This window comes from Arachis ipaensis, chromosome B9 (assembly GCF_059453495.1).
Source record: "Arachis ipaensis isolate K30076 ecotype BB chromosome B9, ASM5945349v1, whole genome shotgun sequence".
NCBI classification, from domain to species: Eukaryota; Viridiplantae; Streptophyta; class Magnoliopsida; order Fabales; family Fabaceae; genus Arachis; species Arachis ipaensis.
The window spans coordinates 99013703-99022839 of record NC_142444.1 but is presented as its reverse complement, the minus strand read 5'-3'; the positions used below and the strand labels follow the sequence as shown (position 1 = coordinate 99022839).

At 40.0% G+C, this 9137-nt stretch overlaps 1 non-coding gene across 1 annotated transcript; it reads left to right on the top strand.

The window, feature by feature from the left end:
• The first annotated feature begins 1273 nt into the window (after positions 1-1273).
• LOC148545599 (small nucleolar RNA R71) lies at positions 1274-1381 on the top strand. Its single transcript, XR_015901768.1, has one exon. It is a non-coding gene; the product is annotated as a small nucleolar RNA R71 (small nucleolar RNA).
• Positions 1382-9137: the final 7756 nt, after the last annotated feature.

The window sequence follows — 9137 nt, the reverse complement described above, 5'->3', positions numbered from 1 at the left end:
AATTGTCTGCCATTTCTAATGAGATTTTAGCAGCTTGCACCCCATAGATTCCCAGTTTCTCTATTACAGAGAGGGGCATGAGGTTTATCCCTGAACCAAGGTCACACAGAGCCTTAAAAATCATGGTGCCTATAGTACAAGGTATTATGAACTTTCCAGAATCCTGTCTCTTCTGAGGCAATGTCAGTTGATCCAGATCACTTAGTTCATTGATGAACAAGGGAGGTTCAACTTCCCAAGTATCAATGCCAAATAATTTGGCATTCAGCTTCATGATTGCACCAAAAAACTTGGCTGTTTGCTCTTCAGTAACATCCTCATTCTCTTCAGAAGAGGAATATTCATTAGAGCTCATGAAGGGCATAAGGAGGTTCAATGGAATCTCTATGGTCTCTAGATGAGCCTCGGAGTCCTTTGGTTCCTCAGAGGGAAGCTCCTTATTGGTCACTGGACGTCCCAGGAGGTCTTCCTCCTTGGGATTCACGTCCTCCTCTCCTTCTTTGGGTTCAGCCATGGTGCTTATGTCAATGGCCTTGCACTCTCCTTTTGGATTCTCTTCTGTATTGCTTGGGAGAGTACTAGGAGGGATTTCAGTGATTCTTTTACTCAGCTGGCCCACTTGTGCTTCCAAATTTCTAATGGAAGACCTTGTTTCATTCATGAAACTCACAGTGGCCTTAGATAAATCAAAGACTAGATTTGCTAAGCTAGATGGATTCTGCTCAGAATTCTCTGTCTGTTGCTGAGTGGATGATGGAAAGGGTTTATTATTGTTAAACCTGTTCCTTCTACCATTATTAAAGCCTTGTTGAGGCTTTTGATCCTTCCATGAGAAATTTGGATGATTTCTCCATGATGAGTTATAGGTGTTTCCATAAGGTTCACCTAAGTAATTCACCTCTGCTATTGCAGGGTTTTCAGGATCATAAGCTTCTTCTGCATAAGAAGCCTCTTGAGTACTGTTGGATGCAGCTTGCATTCCATTCAGACTCTGAGAAATCATATTGACTTGCTGAGTCAATATTTTATTCTGAGCCAATATGGCATTCAGAGTATCAATTTCAAGAACTCCCTTCTTCATAGGCATCCCATTATTCACAGGATTCCTTTCAGAAGTGTACATGAACTGGTTATTTGCAACCATGTCAATGAGTTCTTAAGCTTCTGCAGGCATTTTCTTTAGGTGAATGGATCCACATGCAGAGGTATCCAATGACATCTTAGATAACTCAGACAGACCATCATAGAATATGTCCAGGATGGTCCATTCTGAAAGCATGTCAGAAGGACACTTTTTGGTCAACTGTTTGTATCTTTCCCAAGCTTCATAGAGGGATTCACCTTCTTTATGTCTGAAGGTTTGAACATCCACTCTAAGCTTGCTCAGCTTTTGAGGAGGAAAGAACTTGGCTAAGAAAGCCGTGACCAGCTTATCCCAAGAGTTCAGGCTGTCTTTGGGTTGAGAGTCTGATGAGTATTTTGGAGGAAAAATAAATCTCTCCCAAAACACACAAATCAAACCGGCAAGTGTACCGGGTCGTATCAAGTAATAAAAACTCACGGGAGTGAGGTCGATCCCACAGGGATTGAAGGATTGAGCAATTTTAGCTTAGTGGTTGATTTAGTCAAGCGAATCAAGATTTGGTTGATGGTTTTGTGACTTGCAGAATTAAATTGCATTGAAGTAAAGAGAACAAGAAATAAATTGCTGAAACGTAAAGGACAAGAAATTAAATGGCAGAAACTTAAAGTGCAAGAAATGTAAATTACGGAATCTTAAAGTGCAAGAAATGTAAACAGCTGGAATTGTAAAGGGAATTGGGGAATGGATTTGCAGAATTTAAACAAGGAAAAGTTGAATTGCATTAAACAGAAGAGGGAAAGGGAATTGAGATTGAACCGGATATGAAGCAAAAAAGTAAATGAACATAGAAAGCAGTAAACAGAGAAATGAAATGGGAAATTCAGATCTCAGGACCCAGAGACTAGAAAACCAAGTCTAGATCTCAATGCCTTCCTAGATCCAACAAGAACAATTGCCAGGGAATTGTAAATTGCAAAGAGAATAGATGAAGAGCAATTAACCGGAAATGAAATTCAATTAACAGTAAAGAAACAGAGAGATCCAAGATTGAGATTGAAACAGAATTTCTTCAATTCTCCAATCCAAGATCCAAGACAAATGTAAAATGAAATTGAAAGCAATGGAAACAAAGAAATTAAAGTTCACTCAATAACAAAAGCTCTCCGAAAACTATTATGAAAATTCCAAAAGGAAAGCTCCCCGAAGAACTTGAATTCTATCCTATTTATACACTTTCTTCAAATGATCTTCAAGCCTTGAGTTGGGCCTTTGCTCTTGGTGGAATTGGGTTGAAAGAGGCCTTGGTTGATTGCTCTTGAAGTTTGAAGAAGAACCAAAGTGAACCAATTGAACCAGTTTTGAGGTTAGCAAAAGTTGGACCAAAAGTTTGAGCCAAAGTTAGGGGTCTAACTTTGGCTCCAACTTTTCATAGCAGCCAGCTCATTTTGCTGGTATGAACGTTGGTGCCAACGTTAGGGGTCTCACTTTGACCCTAACGTTGGCAATGCCTTGTGTGCTAGTGGCGCCAACGTTAGCCACCAAGTTAGGGGGCTAACGTTGGCGCAAACTTTTGCTCCTTCCCCATTGTAATTCATGTGCCAACGTTAGCCTCCAAGTTAGGGGGCTAACGTTGGCGCAAACGTTGGATGGCCAGGGAGGAATTCATGTGCCAACGTTAGCCTCAAAGTTAGGGGGCTAACGTTGGCGCAAACTTTTGGTGCCCAAGGGAGAAATCCATGTGCCAACGTTAGCCTCAAAGTTAGGGGACTAACGTTGGCGCAAACTTTTGAAGCCCAGGGGAGAATTTTCAAGTTCCAACGTTAGCCTCCAAGTTAGGGGGCTAACGTTGGGGCTAACTTTTCAACCAAAAGTTTGTGCAAAAGTTTGATGCTAACTTTAGGTCCAGCTTCTTGCTTCCTGGTTCAATTTCACTTATTCCATTGTCCTCTCTTCACTCCTAGCCATTCCTTCTTGCTTCAACCTTTCTCCAAGCTTTCTTCACCTATCATTAATCAACCAAACTCATCAAAGCTATGCTCAAAACCATGAGATATTCATTCTTTCATAATATGCAACAAATATAGCATAAAACCTCATGAAATGGCATGAATTCATATATGGTTGGTTCAATCAAGGGAAACATGAAAATTTACTCAAATAGCTTGCTTGTAGCTCAAGAAAGTGCATAATTCTAATGAAAACAAAAGAAAAAGACTAGTTAAAATAGGCTAAGGTGACTTGTCATCAGAGTCCAACCACACTCTAGCTCTGTCTCTTACAGCAAAAGGGAAAAGCATGAGCCTGTAGACTTCAGGATCTACTCCATTAGTCTTAACAGTATCACATATCTGCAAGAATTCAGTTAAGAACTGAAAAAGATCTTCAGATGGAAGTCCATGAAACTTGCAGTTCTGCTGCATCAGAGAAACTAATTGAGGTTTCAGCTCAAAGTTGTTTGCTCCAATGGCAGGAATGGAGATGCTTCTTCCATGTAAATTGGAATTAGGTGCAGTAAAGTCACCAAGCATTCTCCTTGCATTGTTGTTGGGTTCGGCTGCCATCTCCTTTACTTGTTCGAAATTTTCAATCAAGTTGTCTCTGGATTATTGTAATTTAGCTTCTCTTAATTTTCTCTTCAGAGTCCTTTCAGGTTCTGGATCAGCTTCAACAAGAATGACTTTTTCTCTATCCCTGCTCATAAAAAAGAGAAGAGAAAAAGAAAAGAAGAGGAATCCTCTATGTCACAGTAAAGAGGTTCCTTATTGTTAGTAGAAAAGAAGAAGAGAAAAATCTGAACTCAGAAAGAGAGAGAGAGGGTTCGGATTTTTGGTGGGTGAGGGAGAGATGTTAGTAGATGAATAAATAAATAGAATAAGATGAGAGAGGGAAAATTTCGAAAATAAATTTTTTTGAAAAGGAGTTAGTGATTTTTGAAAATAGTTTTTGAAAAAGGTTAGTAGTTTTTTTTCGAAAATAAAAATTAAAATAATAAAAAAGAAATTTTTGAAAAAGGGGGAAGATATTTTCGAAAATTAGAAAGAGAGAGAGTTAGTTAGGTAGTTTTGAAAAAGATAAGAAACAAACAAAAAGTTAGTTAGTTAGTTGAAACAAATTTTGAAAAGATAAGAAGTTAGGAAGTTAGAAAAGATATTTTGAAATCAAATTTTTTTGAAAAAGGTAAGATAAGAAGACATTTTTGAAAAGATATGATTGAAATTAGTTTTTGAAAAAGATTTGATTTTTGAAATCTCAATTAATGACTTGATTCACAAGAAATCACAAGATATGATTCTAGAACTTAAAGTTTGAATCTTTCTTAACAAGCAAGTAACAAACTTGAAATTTTTGAATCAAAACATTAATTGATTATGTTATTTTTGAAAATTTGATATAAAAAATAAGAAAAAGATTTTTGAAAAATATTTTTGAAATTTTCGAAAATAACTAAGAAATTTGAAAAAGATTTGATTTTTGAAAAAGATTTTGAAAAGGATAAGATTTTCAAATCGAAAATTTGATTTGACTCATAGGAAACAACTTGATTTTAAAAATTTTTGAAAAAGTCAACTCAATTTTCGAATTTGATGAGAGAAAAAGGGAAATATATTTTTTTGATTTTTGAATTTTTAATGAAAAACATGAAAATTATGCAATGCATGAGAATTTTAGATCAAAACATGTGATGCATGCAAGAATGCTATGAATGTCAAGATGAACACCAAGAACACTATGAAGATCATGATGAACATCAAGAACACATTTTTGAAAATTTTTTAATGCAAAGAAAACATGCAAGACACCAAACTTAGAATTCTTTAATGCTTAGACACTAAGAATTCAAGAATGCATATGAAAAACAAGAAAATACACAAAACATGCAAATGCAAAGATCAAACAAGAAGACTTACCAAGAACAACTTGAAGATCATGAAGAACACTATGAATGCATGAGAATTTTCGAAAAAAATGCAAGATGCACATGCAATTGACACCAGACTTATAACATGACTCAAGACTCAAACAAGAAACATGAAATATTTTTTATTTTTATGATTTTCTAATTTTTTTGGATTTTTCGAAAATTAATTGAAAAAGGAAAATAAGGATTTCAAAATTTTTAATATGAATTCCAGGAATCTTGCATTCTTAGTCTAAAGCTTCAGTCCAGGAATTAGACATGGCTCACTAGCCAGCCAAGCTTTCAATGAAAGCTCCGGTCCAAAACACTAGACATGGCCAATGGCCAGCCAAGCTTCAGCATGTAAATCAGGAACAGCAGCAGGTGGATTAGCAACAACTAGCTTGCTCTTGATAACAAATTGCAAGCCTCAGTCCAAATGAATTTAGACATGGCTTTACAGCCAGCCAGGCTTCACATGCTTCATGGAACACTAGAATTCATTCTTAAAAATTCTGAAGAAAAATGTATTTTTGAAAACTTTTTTTTTTTGAAAACAGGTGAGAAAATTTTGAAATATTTTTGAAAAATTTTTGAAAAGACAACAAAAAGAAAATTACCTAATCTGAGCAACAAGATGAACCGTCAGTTGTCCAAACTCGAACAATCCCCGGCAACGGCGCCAAAAACTTGGTGCGCAGAAATTGTGATTACACTTTGATTATGTAAAATTCATCGCTCTTTCTTTCCCTGGTAATGGCGCCAAACACATGATGCCAATACCATGGTTCACAACTTCGCACAACTAACCAGCAAGTGCACTGGGTCGTCCAAGTAATACCTCACGTGAGTAAGGGTCGAATCCCATGGAGATTGTTGGTATGAAGCAAGCTATGGTCACCTTGTAAATCTTAGTCAGGCGGATATCAAATGGTTATGGAGTTTTTGAAAATAATATAATAAAATAGGGATAGAAATACTTATGTAAATCATTGGTGAGAATTTCAGATAAGCGAATAGAGATGCTTTCGTTCCTCTGAACCTCTGCTTTCCTGCTATCTTCATCCAATCAGTCTTACTCCTTTCCATGGCTGGCTTTATGTGATACATCACCATTGTCAATGGCTACTTTCGGTCTTCTCTCGGGAAAATGATCCAAATGCCCTGTCACGGCACGGCTAATCGTCTGGAGGCGTCACCCTTGTCAATGGTTTCATCCTATCCTCTCAGTGAAAATGGTCAACGCACTCTGTCACGGCACGGCTATTCATCTGTCGGTTCTCGATCATGCTGGAATAGGATTTACTATCCTTTTGCGTCTATCACTACGCCCGGCAATCGCGAGTTTGAAGCTCGTCACAGTCATTCAATCATTGAATCCTACTCGGAATACCACAGACAAGGTTTAGACCTTCCGGATTCTCTTGAATGCCGCCATCATTCTAGCTTACACCACGAAGATTCTGATTAAGAGATCTAAGAGATACTCATTCAGTCGAAGGTAGAACGGAAGTGGTTGTCAGGCACGCGTTCTTAGGGAATGATGATGATTGTCACGTTCATCACATTCAGGTTGAAGTGCGAATGAATATCTTGGAAGCGAAATAAGATGAATTGAATAGAAAACAGTAGTACTTTGCATTAATCTTTGAGGAACAGCAGAGCTCTACACCTTAATCTATGGAGTGTAGAAACTCTACCATTAAAATTACATAAGTGAAAGGTCCAGGCATGGCCGAGATGACCAGCCCCCAAAACGTGATCAATAGATCAAAATATAATCCAAAGATGTCTAATACAATAGTAAAAGGTCCTATTTATGATAAACTAGCTACTAGGGTTTACAGAAGTAAGTAATTGATGCATAAATCCACTTCCGGGGCCCACTTGGTGTGTGCTTGGGCTGAGCTTTAACTTTCCACGTGCAAAGGCCATTTGTGGAGTTGAACGCCAAGTTTTGATCCATTTCTGGCGCTGAACTCTGGTTTTGGATCCTTTTCTGGCGCTGGACGCCAGAATTGGGCAGAAATCTGGCGTTGAACGCCAGTTTGCATCATCTAAACTTGGCCAAAGTATGGACTATTATATATTTCTGGAAAGCTCTGGATGTCTACTTTCCAACGCAATTGGAAGCGCACCATTTTGAGTTTTTTAGCTCTAGAAAATCCATTTTGAGTGCAGGGAGGTCAGAATCCAACAGCATCAGCAGTCCTTCTTCAATCTCTGAATCTGATTTTTGCTCAAGTCCCTCAATTTCAGCCAGAAAATACCTGAAATCACAGAAAAACACACAAAATCATAGTAAGGTCCAGAAATGTGAATTTAACATAAAAACTAATGAAAACATCCCTAAAAGTAACTAGATCCTACTAAAAACATACTAAAAACAATGTCAAAAAGCGTATAAATTATCCGCTCATCACAACACCAAACTTAAATTGTTGCTTGTCCCCAAGAAACTGAAAATCAAATAGGCTAAAAAGAAGAGAATATACTATAAATTCTAAACTATCAATGAAACATAGCTTCAATCATATGAGCGGGAGTTATAGCTTTTTGCCTCTTGAATAGTTTTGGCATCTCACTTTATCCATTGAGGTTCAGAATGATTGGCATCAATAGGAACTCAAGACAAAGGCGGATTTAAAAGCAAAGTTTGGGATCCTGGAATCTATTCTGACATTCGTCACCCCGGGAGCCTGACAATCTGCTTGAAGATACTCAGCAGCTTTACATGCCGAGTTTGGGACCCCGGAGGCTGTTGGCATTCCAAACATTGGTGGAGATTTCTGGACGAATTTAAGCGCAAGCCGCCATAACAGGAAGCTCATCCAATGTCCAACTTAAGGACTTTAACTAAAAATGCTAGGTGGGAGACAACCCACCATGGTATGGTCGTTTCTTTTTCAGTTTTATTTCGTGTTAGTTAGTTTTGTTTTTCCTTTTCAATTGAACCTGAATATTATTCATTCGCATTGCATACTGCACACTTGCATACCTACATAAAAAAAGAGAGGAGCGTAGGCGTGCGACGCGACCGCATCACTCATGCAATCGCGTCAGTTGCGAAAAACAATCCCCTCACGCGTCCGCGTCATTCACGCGGCCGCGTGACCTGGAAATCGGCGTAAGGATCTAACGCCCAGAAAATTGGGCTGGAATCGTGCGGCTATTGTGCGTTTCGCACAAACGACCCACGCGGTCGCGTCCCTAACGCGATCGCGTCACCTGCACAACACCAATCCCACGCGACAGCGTGAGCGATGCGATCGCGTCGCCTGGATTGCATAACACCCCAAAGGAGATAGAGAGTTGCGCTGAAACGACGCTGGAATTGTGCGTTTAGCACAATTTCTAGCGACGCGGTCGCATGCCTCACGCGACCGCATCATTCACCCTTTTACCCATTCCATGCGATCGCATCACTCACGCGATGGCGTCAACCCCCATTCCATCCCAGCCACGCGACTGCATGCCCCATGCGATCGCGTGGATTCAAATTTATTAACCCCCTGTGACGCGAACCCTACCCCATCGTGCCCCCAACCCCTTCTTCTTCCTCCTCTCTGCAACCTTTGCTGCTCCTCCACCACCCGCGCCACCCTACGCCACCGCAACCCCGTCAACCACCCAGCCCTACCGCCGCGCCACCCCCTTCTCCTTTCCCTCTCTTTCTTCTTCTTCTCTCCTCTTCTTCCCCCCACCACTACTGCCCTCTACCGTCGCGACCACCACCCCCACTGCGCCGCCATTACCGCAGCACCACCACCCACCATCCACGACCCCCCTTCCCTTCCTTCCCCCTTAACCCCTACCCCCATTCCCCTACCCGAAACCCTCCCTGCCTCCGAACAACCACCGCCACGCCAACCACCCTCAACCGCCGCGTCAGCCGTCACCACCACCATCCCCCAGCCATCTCTCTGCCCCACTTTCATTCATATGCCTACTAGGTTCCGCCGAACGCCACCCTTCTTTCAATTCTCCGTTAATTACATATTTTTCTGTTTATGTTCATAATTAGGCTAGTTAGATATGCATGTTGTAGTGAATTCTAGGTGGTTAGGTAGCCTAGGATGTGGTTAGTGGATTTAGGGCTGTTTAATTGCGCTGTTCGTGCTTCTTGTTTTATAATTTTTGCAATTCTGCTGTTGC